This window comes from Castor canadensis, chromosome X (assembly GCF_047511655.1).
Source record: "Castor canadensis chromosome X, mCasCan1.hap1v2, whole genome shotgun sequence".
NCBI lineage: Eukaryota > Metazoa > Chordata > Mammalia > Rodentia > Castoridae > Castor > Castor canadensis.
The window spans coordinates 20792527-20807431 of record NC_133405.1 but is presented as its reverse complement, the minus strand read 5'-3'; the positions used below and the strand labels follow the sequence as shown (position 1 = coordinate 20807431).

The window sequence follows — 14905 nt, the reverse complement described above, 5'->3', positions numbered from 1 at the left end:
TAAGAGCTTATACCTCAAAAATAACTAGAGAGAAGGGGGCCGGAAGCATGGCTCGGGTATTAGAGTGCCTTCCTAGCAGCATGAAGCCCTTAGTAAAAACCCCAGTAACACTAAAAAAAAAAGGACTAGAACTAGTTTTATAAAGACACTAAGCTTTGCTTCTCCAGTCCCCAAATCCCACTTTTCTGCTCTTCTTCTGCCAGCCTTCCTCTGATGAACTCATCTGCTCTCATTTGCCTGTAACTATCGCTCTATGAAAATGGGTTTAAAGCCAGGCATGGTACTACACAGCTGTAATCACAACATTAGGGAGGCAAAGGCAGAAGGATCATGAGTTCGAGGACAGTCTGGGCTACATAGTGAGACACTGACTTAAAAAAAATGGGTCTTAGTCTCATAGTTGAAGCTACTAATTTCTCACCTCCAGGACTAGCGTTACTAAGAAAAGCACCAAGAATAAAAGTTTGTATTTACAATGAATACTCAAGTGACACAGATAAATCTGTCTCCCCCATCCCAATTGAGTCCATCTCTTGCAACACTGTGGGAGACAATCTAAGCTTGGAAGAAGTTATCTGTCCTTTTCTCAGAGGCAGGCTGTATGGTGAGGAGAGCACTCTGGGCATGTGTAGGGTTGGGGACTTGGGGTGACAGAAACAGAGTGCAAGCTGAAAGATGCAGGGGACAGCCCTGGTCAAAAGAACTTGGTCTATGTAATAATTCTGCCCAAGACTTTTCTTTTGACTGCTTTCTCAAGATGAAACAGAAGTTCTTTTTACTTGCCATGTCTTCTCCCCGTGTTTTGGAAGGGGGAGTGGGTTAGTAATGTTTGCATTGCTTCTTCCAATAAACTACACAAAAGCTATATAGGTCATAATAGAAAATCAGTCAGCTTCTCAAGGGCAATATCACACAATAAGTCTGCAGCGAATTACACTTTGGTGTTACATGAAAAGTTGACAGGACAACACTCCTTTCCTTCTCAAAATGAATGCATGAAGTACACTGCAACCGTTCATAGCATAGGGTGTCTATAACAGCGAGGGAAGTCAGAACTTTTTTGTACTTAGTCTTTTTTTTTCTTTTAGTACACATTGCTCTGCTGATTACAAAGCTAACAAAGTAGGAAAGGAGAAATACACAGCTCTTTCAGCTGCATGAAAATTAAAGGAATGCTGATAACACAGTGCAGGGTGTTTGATTTTTGTTTCACTTAAAGACCACCAAGGTCCTGACCAGCGTTCTTGAAATGTAAATTCAACATTTAAAACCCACAAGTAGTCCAGTGTGGTGGCCTGTGCTGTAATCCCACCACTTGGGAAGCTGAGGCAGGAGGATCATGAGTTCAAGGGCAGCTTGAGCTACATAAAGAGACTCTGTCTGAAAAGAGGTAATACTAAGAACACTAGAAAAACAGAAGAAATTTACATTGGGCAGATGTGGAATATCCCAAAACTGTGACCTTCTACAGCTGCAAGGTCAAGGCAGTTTTTCACAGTAATTTGTACGAAGTCTGCTCATAAAAGAAAAACAAATTTAAGAGGGCATTCAGTTATGAACAAGATAATCAAAGAAACAAAAATAACTCTCAAAGTGACCAGTTGTTAGTAGGCAATTTGGATTGAAATTACATAAAAGGCAAATTGTTAGGGCCAGCACATAGCCTTTCTTGTACAGAAAGAAAATTTGAAGATAATAAATAGCTTTTTAAAAAATAAAAGAAAGAAAGCAAAAAGGAAAATAAAAAGTAAAGAGGAAAGAAAAAGAAAGTCCTTCTCCACAAGCATCATTTCCCACAGCCTTCTGCCAAACAGATTCTGTTGCTAGGTAAACATGCTACCAACAATTTACGTACTAATATGTATATATATAGCAAAGTATACTGGAGAGGAAGCCTGGGAGCTTATGAAACAGATGGCAAATTTGTGTCATGGCCCCAGAACAAATGATGTTTTGACATAATGAGTGAATGCATGTCTGACAGTTTCCTAGCCTAATAAATTCTCTGAGTTTTTATGTCACAAAGTTGGATGAAATAGAGAGAATCATGTAGCAAACATAGGCAGAATCACACACAGTGGCAAACGCTTTTGGAGTTGGAATTATCAGTTTTCAACTTTGTGTTTAAATATGTGTGTGATATGTGACAGCAGTAGAAAGTAAACTGACCCAGGTCATAATGTACCCTCAGACTTGCCACCTGGGTAGAAATCCAATTTAATAAACCCATGGGCTGGTAGAGCGGCTTAAGCAGTAAGAGCACCTGCTTAGCAAGCTTGAGGCCTTGAGTTCAAACTCCAGTGCCACCCAAAAAACCCCCAAGTTGAATAAACCCAGACACCAACTCTGCTTCCTTAGCACTATAACTAATAAAGATAATAAAAAAAAAGGCTGACCAAATAATCAGGGGTGGGAACAAGAGGATATACTCTTCTGTGAACTGTGTAACTGCAGAGTACATCCATGCTTAGTTAAATTTTGTAAAAAGACATTTCAGACACTTAAGGCCCTCATCCAAATGGAACTGGCGTTTGTTTAATAAGCAACTGGTTCAGAACTGGCCTTCAACTGCCCCACCACATCCGGGAACAAACTGTTGAATCACACTCAGATCCACACTGACATCTGCAGGTAATTGAAACAGGGCTTCTGTGATTTGATTTCTATGCTCTGGAGTCTAGAAACCATTCATCACAGTAGGGTACTTACCTATAAAACTTCAATATCCTGGATGGCAATGTATTTCTTTTAAAAATACTTGCAATGTTTAAGTGTTTTCATAGACTAAACTGCCCTATATGGAATGTGAGCTCAATTATGCAGAAACCCCACAAACACGTGGCTGTCTGCCTGATGTAATTATGGTGATTTTTATTTTCACTTTAAACATTTCTTTCCTTTTCTCCATTATTTTTCATATATTCTTCAAAAGACATATAGTATTTTTACAGCAAGTTATTGCTACCTAAATTTTAACCCTATACCTTTACTTGTATTCAATTTGTGCTCACATTCATCAAAGTATTTTAAAAACCTGAAAAATGTTGCTTTATTGTAATAAACTACCGCTAAGCAGTGTGCTTTTTTATATAGTCTCTCAAAACTGCAAATATGTAGAAAGACAGGATCAAAACATATTTGTAGCAGACTTAAACTGCTCTGGCTTAATGTGATTTTTTTCTACAGTTCCTTTCATCTGAGCAAAATTTCAAAGCAATATATGTTGGATCAGAAGAGAAAATAGACTCCACTACCAAGAGGTTCCCTTACAGTGACTGTCTGGGAGAAAGCCTGTTTGTCCAGACTTGTGAATTCAAGTGACTCATTCACCTTCTGAGACAAAAATCAACATGTAAGGAAGGCCTTATTCTACATGTTGAAAATTTGTTGTAATAGAAAAATATATCAAGGATTTCTCGTGGTAGAAAACCAGGGACAGCTGAATGTGGTGGTATATGCTTCTTATGAACAACATAGTCAGTTCCAGGCCAGCCTGGGCCACATAGAGAGATCCTGTCTCCAAAAAATTAAAAAGGAAAAAAAGAAAGAAAAGGAAAAAGAATAAGAAAAGGACAATTGCTTCAGATCTCATTAACAAGTTTAATCACCAGGCTGGTAGAGTGGCTCAAGTGGTAGAGCGCCTGCTTACCAAACGTAAGGCCCTGAGTTCAAGCCCTGGTATCGCAAAAAAAAAAAACAAGTTTAATCACCAAGCACACATAAATATGCCACCCTCCAATTTGCAAGTGTGTTCCATTTCAAACATGTATTGATGTGTTTATTTTTGGTGCCTAGAACGCATTTTTTCTTAAAAAAACAAAATTACGAGGAGCATAACTTCGGATTAAAATTATATAATGGCAGATAATTTGGGCCAGTTCATAGCCTTTCTTGTATTGAAAGAAAATTTGTAAGTAAAGTAGCTGCTTTTAAAAATATGTGTCTTTTTTCTATAGTGGTAAGAGTTCCAAGCGAATTCACAAAGTAAAGATACTGTAGGTTTACAAGATCGCAGAAGGCAGTTTTATCAATGAGATAAAACACATTTGAATGATTTTAACCTTAATTATCTCTCAGTGTTCTAGTTGTGGTGCATGAGAAGGTAATTATAGAAAGATAAGAAAGCAGGACATATTCAAGTACTTTAGATTCTAGCATTTAATTTCTCTTGAAATTTTTCAACTTATTTTTTATGAAAGCCTGAATTTTCTGCTAATCGGCATTGCTGAAGGTTTTAATGGAAACAAAGTAGAAATTAGGGGGAAAAGATAGAAATTGGGCATGGATTAAAAGGGGGAGAAGGAACTAAAGAAAATGTAGACTTAGACTCTACTCCTTGCATCTATGTTGTTCATTCGTTCATTCAAATATTAAGTGGCAGAATGCATTGATGAGTATAAGGGCCAAGTAATTAGATCATTCATTCACTCAACAAATGTTAATTGAGCATTGGTGTTGCTCATGATGCAGGGGACACTAGTGTGAACAAGTTACTCTTGGTCACTGTCCTCACACATATGGTAATGTAGTGTGGAAGACAGACATTGAATAAACACAGTAACTACAAAAAAAGTGCCATAAAAGGGAAAATGTAGGGAGATCTAGGAAGGAGTGCCTAATGGGAGAACCTAATCTAAATATGGCATTGCCTGTCCTCCTCAAGTGATCTAGAGAGTCAAGTTCATTGCCTCTCTTACTATGGATGAAGCTGAATGTCTTCATATATTTAAGGGTCGTATGTACATTTTCCTTGAGACTTTTAGCCTTTTTTCTGGCATAGATTTTAAGAGTTCTTTATATATTTAAGATATTAGCCTTTTATTTAGGATATGTAAGTATTTTCTCCCAATTTTGTTGTCTCTTCTTTGACTTTGCTTATGTGATTTTTTTTTTGCCATGCAAAAGATTTTTGGTTTTTATGTAGCTGGAATTATGCATCTTTTTATTGCATTTGAATTTGAAGTCATTTACTTAGAAAGGCTTTTCTCTCACCTGAATTAAAAAGAAATTAGTCCACTTTTTCTCCTAGGACTTGTATAATTTTAATTTTTATATTTGATTCATTTGGAGTTTATCCCAGAGTGCATTGTGAAGTAATCTTTATGGTTATCCAGCTACCCCAATAACATTTATCAAAAAAATCTGGTTTTTTGCCCCAGTGATTTGGGTATATCACATTGACTATGTATTAAATTTTCATATACACTTGGGTGTGTTTCTGGACTTTCTACCTTGTTCCACTCATCTGTCTATTCATGCATGTCTAATAATGCTAAAAGGTTATTAAACACATTGAATAATCTTTAAAAAGTTAAAGTGATATGCAAAAAGGGGGTCACTTTCTTTACATAAAAGGCTGCCTAATAAATGTGAAAGGAACAACAACATTATGCAAACAAACTTTGCAGCCACTGTCTTAAAATCTGATTCGGGTAGGGTCATAATGAATGCTGAAACTGTTGGGTGAAAGTTTTTGGGACACAAGTCATTTACACTGTCACACTTTTTTCGGTGGGACTGAGGTTTGAACTCAGGGTTTCATGCTTGCAAAGCAGATAATCTACCACTTGAGCCACTCCTCTAGCCCCAGGGTCTGGGGTTTGAACCTAGGGCTTCTTGCATGTTGGCTAAGCAGGAGTTCTACCACTTGAGCCACACCTCCAATCCATTTTGCCCTGGTTACTTTGGAGATGGGATCTCGTAAGCCATTTGCCCAGGCTGGCCTTGAACCACGATCTTCCTGATCTCAGCCTCCCAAGTAGCTCAGATTATAGGTGTGAGCCACCAGCACCCAGCTACACTTATTTTTTAAATATTAATTTAATGTTAATTACAAAGAAGGAAAGGTTATCTTTGCAATGAAGAAGTCAAGAAAGCATTACCTTGACCAAGTCGCATCACCAAAAAAAAATCCTGTACCTCTTGATGAGATACAATTCGAATCACCTATGTGGCACTCTTATCAAAAGTGTTTAACCTGAATCTGATCATGAGGAAATAAAGTGACAAATCCAAATTATGGATATAACACAAGACAACTGGCCAGGACTCTCTTAAATGAATATTTCATGAAAGGTGAAAAAAGGTAAGAAACTGTCCTGTATGAAAGAAAGCTAGACAATGATGAGTAAATGCATTTGAGTGACATTTGATCTTGCATTTTTTTATTCTCAATTGAAAAAAGAAGCTATAAAGCGCTCTGGCTCTGCAACCAAGCCCGGACGCCCTGCATGGATCTGAGTCCACAGGGTGGCTACTGAGCACTGGAACACTTGGCCCTTGCTGCATGAGTTGCTAAAAAGCTGCCTTGGGGTGCTGTCTGGGGGGCTCAGAGCCTTGTCGGACCTACTACAGCTGGGCCTGATTTGGGGCCTGACTGCTACTTCTGCTGATGCTGCTGGCCTTTGTTGGGTACTCGGGGATGCTGGCTGGGGTGGCAGTGAGTGCTGGTTCACCTCCCAACATCACTATTGCCACATGCTGACCTATGGTGACACTGGGCAGCTTCTCACCGACAGCTGCAGCATCTCCCCCATGCTGTGCTCCATTGCTGTCTATATGACAACCTATGGTGGCCTCTGAGAAGTGCCAGTGTGCAGGAGACAGCTTCCTGAGTAAAGGAGAGGAGTCACCCTTCCCGAGCTCATCCATCTATACCAGAAATTTGGCTTCAAGATATTTTCCTTCCTGGCACCCATCCAGCCATGTCTTGCCAGCCACCTTCCCTTATACCACCACCCCTGTCCATCTGGCTGGCTACCCTCTGAGTTCATCCTGCCTTGGACACCTACATCAAGGAGCAGAAGCTGTGTGCCCACCCTCTGCTGGACATCTACCAGAATCCCAGACCCATTTCATGTGCCTGCTGGCACGGCAGGGAGACTTCTATGTGCCTGAGGTGAAGGAGACAGAGCAGAAATGCCGGGGGCTTGTGGACACCCAGGTGGATGACACAGGAGCTGACTGGATGAGTGACAGGAGTTCTGTAAGCCTGGAGGTGAGCCCTGGCAGCTGGGAGACGATAGCCACCACACTGTCTCCTGGGGCTAGCAGCTGTAGCTGGGATGATGGTGATAGTTGAAGTGAGCACAATTACAGTCGGATGCCAGTGGCTTGTCCTTTGAGGAGCTGGAATTGGAGGGCAAAGAGCTTTTGGGGGAACCGCGGCTGGGCCCTGAAGTCAAGCTTCTGGGGTCCACTCAGGAACCCAATACCCCTGAGAAGGGTGAGGAATAATCTGAAGCCCACACCTTCCCATGGTGTAGTTGATAAGGAACTGAGCAAAACTTTCCAGCCCACTTCCTCCTTCACCTCGTTGACCCAGACTGGGGATACCTGGGGGGACCTGACTTCCCCCAACCCAGGCCTCCTCTACCTAAACCTTCTTCTCCTCACTGCCCTTTTGGCTCCCAGGACCAAAGGAGCTGGGGGCTGTTATCTGCACCAGCCCCCCTAGGCTGCCACTCATGTCTTTTTTTCAGGAGCTTCCAGAACCCAGAAAAAGCCAATGATTTTCTTGTTTCAAAAAAAATTATTGGGACAATTTGGGAAATTATAGACTGTTAATTAAGTAATATTTTGTTAATCTTCAATTATTGAGTGTGCTAATAAAATTATGATTATTTAGGCAACACCCTTGTTTTAGGCAATACGGGGTAAAACAACAACCAAAAAAACCTCGATTTCAACTGTCTTGACCTGCAACATAATTTCAAATGGTTCATAACATATATGTGTATATATGCTAAATTAATTTCAAAAGGTTCATAAAATATGTGTGTTGGTTATATGTTGTGATATATATGGGAGAGAGAACATTAAGCATTTAATCTTGGTGGAATGTGTATGGGAGTGGTGTTTACTTTTTACTAGTCTTTCAACTTTTAGGTAGGTTTGACAGCTTCCTAAATAAAACTTAATCAAGTTTTTTTCAATTACATTTGGAAATATCTGTCAAAATTATATATGTGCATATCCATCAAAATTATAATTTTGACCTAGTAATTAATTTTACTTCTAGGAATTTATCTGACATATAGTCATTGTTAGTCATTACAGCATTGTTTTATACTAGCTATACAATAGCAATATAAATTTCTTTCATTAGGGGACTACCAAAATGAAATGGACTGAAAAAAAGAAGCTCTTTGTAGACTGACAAAGATCTAGTATTAGGGCCTTTGATCTAAGACATAGATCTTTGATCTATCTAAGATCTAGTATTAGGTTTAAAAAAAGGTAAAGTACAGAACAATACTTACAGTATTGTGTTTAATGGAGTAACTGGCCCCAGTTTTTCCCTGGTCTAAACCCACAAACTTGCAACACCACTGTCAAGCTCCTCATGACCCTTGAATTTGTACGAGCCTGGTGACTTGGGTTGAATACATTAGGACAGAAGTTATGCTGTGCTGGGGCTGACTCTAGGCCTTCAGAGGCATTGTGTGCCTCTGTTCTTGTGGAGATCACAGTGAGAACAAGCTCAGACCAGACTGCTGGAGGCTCACAGACCCTGTGGACTAGAGCCAGATAATCCCAGCTGAAGCCATTCCAGACTAACCTAATCGTCAATTGACTTATCACCTGAATAGCTAAGATCAGCTGAGCCTAACCTTGAACAGTAGATTCATCCATCTTAACCATAGACTCATAAGAAAAATGAATGACTGCTATTTTAAGTCACTCATATTTTTGAGGGGGGAAAGGGGGAGGCTACACTGTAGGAGCTTATACAAATACACTACTCTTTGTGTAAAATTTTGGAAAAAAGAATATATAGATGGATTTTTTTCCATATGCAAACTTTCTTTGTAAGGATGAACAATAAACTGAAAATAATTCCTTTAGGGGAGAGGAACTATAGTGGTTGGGAGATGAAAGTGGCAGGTAGATCTTTTATATCTTTTGGATTTTGAAGAATGTAGATGTATTTCCAATGAATGAATGAATGAATGAATGAAATCTGATCTTTTTACTCAAGTCTTTTCAGAATCATTGACTCATCTCTAGGGGAAAATGGAAACTCTTTTACTCTATTGGTGAGATTATAAATTGGCACAGACTTGGTGGGTTAGAGGCATGGTTTTAAGCAATGCCTATAAAAACACGTAAATGCAACACACAGACAATCCCTGTAAGAGCCTGCCAGAAACTGATGAGACTCGTTGCTTCTGAGGAAGGATCTAATGGACTGGGCATGAAGGAGAGGAGGAAGACTAATTTTTTTCCTTTTTATATGTCTTTTTGACTGTTTGAATTTTTTATACTGAACTTCTCTCACATTTCCAAAAGGAAAATAATGAATAAAATGAAAATCCTTTGATCTAGTAATTTATTGCTTCTAAGAATCTCTCCTAGCTGGGCACATTGGTGGATGGTTGTATTCCCAGTTGGGAGGCTAAGGCAGTAGAATCGCAAGCTTGAGGTAAACCTGGTTGACATAGTGAGACCCCGATCTCAATAAAAAAAGGATGTCTCTTGTAGAAATACAGAAATAGACAAAGATAAATATAAGAACATTTACTTGCGCATGCTCATAAATTATAAAGGACCTAAGTGACCACTGATTGAGGATTAAATTATGGAAAGTTCAAAAAAGGGAATAATACTATGCAGATGCTAAAAACGAACTCATAACCCACCACCTAACTCAACATAGAATATTCTAGAACTCTTTAAGAACCCCCACCCTAATGTTCATTTCCAGTTATTCATTCTCTAATAATGAAAACGAACTGAATAAAACCACTTAACCATTACTTAAGTCACATAGATTATTCCAGAACTCTTTAGGTGCCCCTTAATGTCCATTTCCAGTCATTTGCTCTCTTAGAATAATAAACTGAATAAAAAGCTAAGTAACCATCACCCAGGTCACACAGAATGTCACATTTAACATTCAATTTGTGATTATTCAAGCAGGACACTTTTTGGTATATATGTTATACTTCAAAAAAAGTTTGGGTTTTTTTGGTGAACTCAGGGCCTCATGCTTGCTAGGCAAGAGCTCTATCACTTGAGCCACACCTCCAGCCCTCAAAAAAATTTTAAGCCTATAATTCTAGCTACTTGGGAGGTGGAGATGGGGAGCATCACTGTTTGAGGCCAGCCTGGGCAAAAACTTAGTGAGACCTCATCTCAACCAATGGCTGGTTGTGGTGGTGGGCTCCTGTCATCTCAGGTAGGCAGGGAAGTACAAGTAAGAGGACTGTGGTTCAGGCCCTATTGCAGTGAGATCCTATCTCAAAAATAACCAATCCAAAAAGGGTTAGCAGAGTGGTTCAAGTGGTAGAGCACCTGCCTAGCATGTGCAAAGTCCTGAGTTCAACTCCCTCCTCCAAAGTTAAGCTAGGCATGGTGGCACAGGACTGTAATTCCAGCACGTGGGAGGCTGAGGCAGGAGGATCTCAAGTTTGAGGCCAGCCTGGCTTATGTGGCAAGTTTGAGACTAGCCTTGGGCTACATAGTGAGACTGAGACCTTTTCTCAAAAAAAAAGTTTTAAAATGTGCATGTGGAACTTACAACTGTGTTGTATATGTATAGAAAAAGGTAATTAGTATGCAAATCAAACTATCATATTATAGATGAGAACACTGTGAGGGAAAGAGGTTTTTAAAATTTGAATACTTTTTAATAACATTTTAACTTTGGGGGTGGGGGAAGTACTGGGGTTTGAACTCAGGGCTTTATACTTGCTAGACAAGCCCTCCACCACTTGAGCCACACCCCAGCCTAAAGTTTGAACTTTTTGATTCTTTCTTTTATTTATTTATTTTTTTGACAGCACTGGGGTTCGAACTCAGGGCCTCATGCTTGCTAGGCAGGCACTCTTCCTGCTTGAGCCAGTCCACCAGTCCCAACTTTTTTTTTCTTTATTTATTCATATGTGCAGACATTGCTTGGGCCCTTTCTCCCCACTGCCCCCTGCCCCCTTCCCTCTCCCCCAATCCGCCTCACTCCCAGGCAGAACCTGTTCTGCCCTTTTCTCCAATTTTGTTGAAGAACAGACATAAGCAATAATAAGAGAGACAAAGCATTTTTGCTGGTTGAGATAAGGATAGCTATACAGAGAGATTCCTAGCATTGCTTCCATGCACAAGTGTATTACAACCCGAATTGATTCATCTCTACCTGACCTCTTCACTACTTCCCGGTCACCTTCCCATAGTGACCTCTGTCATTTTAAGGTTACTGTATTAGCTCCTCTGCAGGGGGTACATCAAATACTTTCAAGTTTTGTGTTTCCTACCTTTGCCTATTCCTCCTGTATATGTCCTCCCCTTAGTGTGTGACCCATGTCCAATAATATTACTGCATTTGTTTTAGATCTATAGTCCACATATGAGGGAAAACATAAGAATTTTGGCTTTCTGAGCCTGGCTAACTTCACTTAAGATGATGTTCTCCAGTTCCATCCATTTACTTGCGAATGATAAGATATCATTCTTCTTCATGGCTGAGTAAAATTCCATTGTGTATAAATACCACATTTTCTTAATCCATTTGCCAAGTTTGAACTTTTTATCATGAGCTTTTTTTCCCTTCATAGTTTAAAAATGTATAAAAATGAATTAAGAATAAAAAAATTTTGAGATAGGCTCTTGCTATGTAGCCCAGGCTGGCCTCAAATTCAGGATCCTCCTTTCTCCGCCTCCTAAGTACTGGGGTTACAGGCCTGTACCAGAATGCCCAGCACAAATCCTAGAGAGTTCTTAACCCTTTATCTCCCTTTATCTTCCTCCTTTTCTCCCCACTGCACAGATCCAGGAGGGAGATAAATGCCTAGAGGCCAGATTCAAATAAACAGACACGTCACCAACAAGGGCTATCACTCACACTTCAGTGGTGTCACCAGAGGAATTAGACTCAAAATTCCTTTTGCTCAAAGCAGCAGATCTCAGGGACTCAGATTAGAATCTTCTTTCTCTGAAGGGGTACATTCTGACCATAGCTCTCCTTTAATCGGAGAGATAAGTAAGCAAACAAGGCTTGAAAGGCTTCTTAGGCCCCAGTCCCCTCTGTCCTTGAAGACAAGGGGCAATGTCGTCTCAGAAGCTAAAAGAAGGGTAGCAGACCTCCCTTATCACACTTCACAGAAAAAAGAGGAGATAAAATAAGAAGAATCCAAAGAGAAACTCCAAAAGAGTTTTCCACACATATTCAACAGCTTTTAACTTCCTCACCCCAGTTCCACACACCCAGTGACCCCAGCATTTTCCTGGATCTACGCACTTATATACAATTTACTTTTAAGATTTTGGCCATATCTAAGTATCACTCATACTATTGTTTCTCTAACACGTTTCTTTAAATTAACGTTTTTTTTGCTCTATTTTAAAGATATGTGTATTTAAAAATATTATTTGCTGAATTTATCTTAATAGAAAATGTCCTATCAGTAGCATAATTGGAAAAGCAGTATCACATGTCATAGATAGAAGGTAAATGTTAAGTATATAATAATAAATATTACCTATTGAAGACTCCTTGTGCAAGTGTTCCTTTAAAATGCCTGGAAGACTAGGCTTGATGCTCCTCCTAGAGGTTAGAGTGTGTGGTTAATACTTCTCAGATTTTCTTTCAGCTTCCCCTACAGGTTAAGATTCCCCTGTGATTTTATTTCAGCTCCTCCTATAGGTTAGTTAGAGTGATATTCTTTCAGCTCCCTCTATAGGCTACAGTATGGAGTTATCGTTCAACAAAATTTATTGAGCGACTATTTCTATTTCAGATATAGCGCTAGCCTCAGAGGATACAGAAAAAAAAGGGGAAAGAATTTGTATGGTAATTGGGCAAGGGTTGGGAAAGAAGGGTAACTATATAAGCTAATAGCTCCATGTCCTAAATTCTCATTTATTCAAGCCATTACATTTCAACATTTTCCTTTGTACCTCACTGGAAGTCTCAGGGACCTCGTAACTATCCAATCTAATGGAACATTTTCAGTCCATCCCGACTGTAGATTACTCCCTCCTTAGTTTCACTGATATGGCTGGCTACTGTCTCCAGGTTTTTCTCCTACCGCCCTCACCACCCCAACTCTTCTTCCTCACTTCTGAATGTTGATGTTGTCAGGATTTTTTTCCTCATCCTCTCCTCACAACTCTGCTTTAATCTACATGCACAACTTCCACTTACATAAACTGGACTCCCAGATCCTAAAAGATCACATGGGACCTCCGTTTCCCTCTCCAGCCTCATTTTCTGTATTTCTGAATTACTTGGATTTCTGCAACAGTGCTTTGGTCTCTTGGCTGTGTCCTAGTTCCCTCTATGCAATTCCTACATCCACTCCAAGTTTGTTCTTCAAGATTCAGCTTCAGTGTTTTCTTTCCTGGGGAGCATTCCAGAACCATAATCCATAGTCCTGGTTTTCCCTTAATCAGTTTCTTTTTGAGACAAGATCTTGCTATGTTCAGGCTGATCTTGAACTTCCAATCCTCTTGCCTCAGTCTCTCAAGTGTGGGATTATGGGCGTGTGCCACCAGGCCAGGTAAACTCACAGTTTTGAACTTAGGATCTCACTCTCTCTAGGCAAGCACTCTACCATGAGCCATGCCCTCAGCCCCATACTTTTTTTTTCAAATACCATTCTCTATTCAAGAATTCTCCTTAGAGAAATGGCTGATCCTAGGGGCTGGCAAACAAAGTATGAATCTGGGATACCTTGCACCAAAAAGTTTAAAAAGAAAGAAAGAAATTAAAAAAAAAGACACAGGAGCAAGCTTAAAGGAGCTCTTACTATCCAAATCAAGTATTGAAATAACCATGGTAATGGATTAAAACCCACTAACTAAAACAGAAGTCAATGAGTCCATGCAGATGCAAATAAATGGTGGATAAATTCTGTATTATATTGTAAAGATACAGTATACAAACTAATAAACGTAGACTGAATAATGGCATTAGTCACCATTAGGTAGTCATCATAGGTATATCAGGCAAGATCAATGGATACTAACACTTGTGAAAGATGAGGAAACAGGATATTTATATTGTATAGTCTTAAAGTATCTACACAAAATATTCTATTAATTTCTATGGGAGAAAGACTAACTATACCGTGGAAAAACATGACACACAATACATTGAACATGGGATTGAGGTTACCATCTCTAATAGCAGGATAAAGTGATACCATGAGACTCCTGGAATGTTACTCAGAACACAGTACCACTTTTGTGGGTATTTGTGCCTCAAATGCATAACCTGAATTTAATCAGGAGGAAACAACAGACAAAGCTGAACTGAGGGAGATTTTACAAAGTTACTGGGACTGGAGATATGGCTCAAGTGGTAGAGTACTTGCCTAGCAAGCGTGAGGTCCTGAGCTCAATTCCCGACCCTCAAATTAATTAAAATTTTAAAAATTAGAAAATAACTGCTCAATACTTTTCAAAATGCAAGAAGAACAGTGAGAGACTTCCAAATTGAAGGAGATGAAAGACACATGATGACTAAGTGTAATATGGAAGTCTGAATTAAATCCTAGGCAAGGGAAAAAACGACTTTCTTTTGCTAAAGAAAGTATTATAGGGGCCATAGGGACATTGGAATGAGTCTGTAGATTTAATGATAGTTTCGTGTCAATGTTAATTTCCTGATTTTGATAGGTAATGGAGCATCCTGTCTGCAATTTATTCTCAGATGATACACACACTTGCACACACAAACAGACACATATAGAGAGAATGATAAAAACAAGTATGGTCAAATGTTAACAATTGGGGAAGAAGAGTGAAGAGTACATGGGAGTTCTTTGGGCTATTCGTGTAACTTTCTTATAAATAAGAAGTTATTTCAAAAGGTAGTGTCTTTTAGTAGTCTATTTTTTAATGGAAAATAAAATTAAGTGTTTATAACATGAGTCATGCACAAAAACCTTTATTTCTTCCTATTTAGACA

At 39.3% G+C, this 14905-nt stretch overlaps 1 pseudogene; it reads left to right on the top strand.

The window, feature by feature from the left end:
• LOC109687839 (testis-expressed protein 264 homolog) overlaps positions 1–7236 on the top strand; it is a 45537-nt pseudogene extending 38301 nt beyond the window's left edge.
• The last annotated feature ends 7669 nt before the right edge of the window (positions 7237–14905 follow it).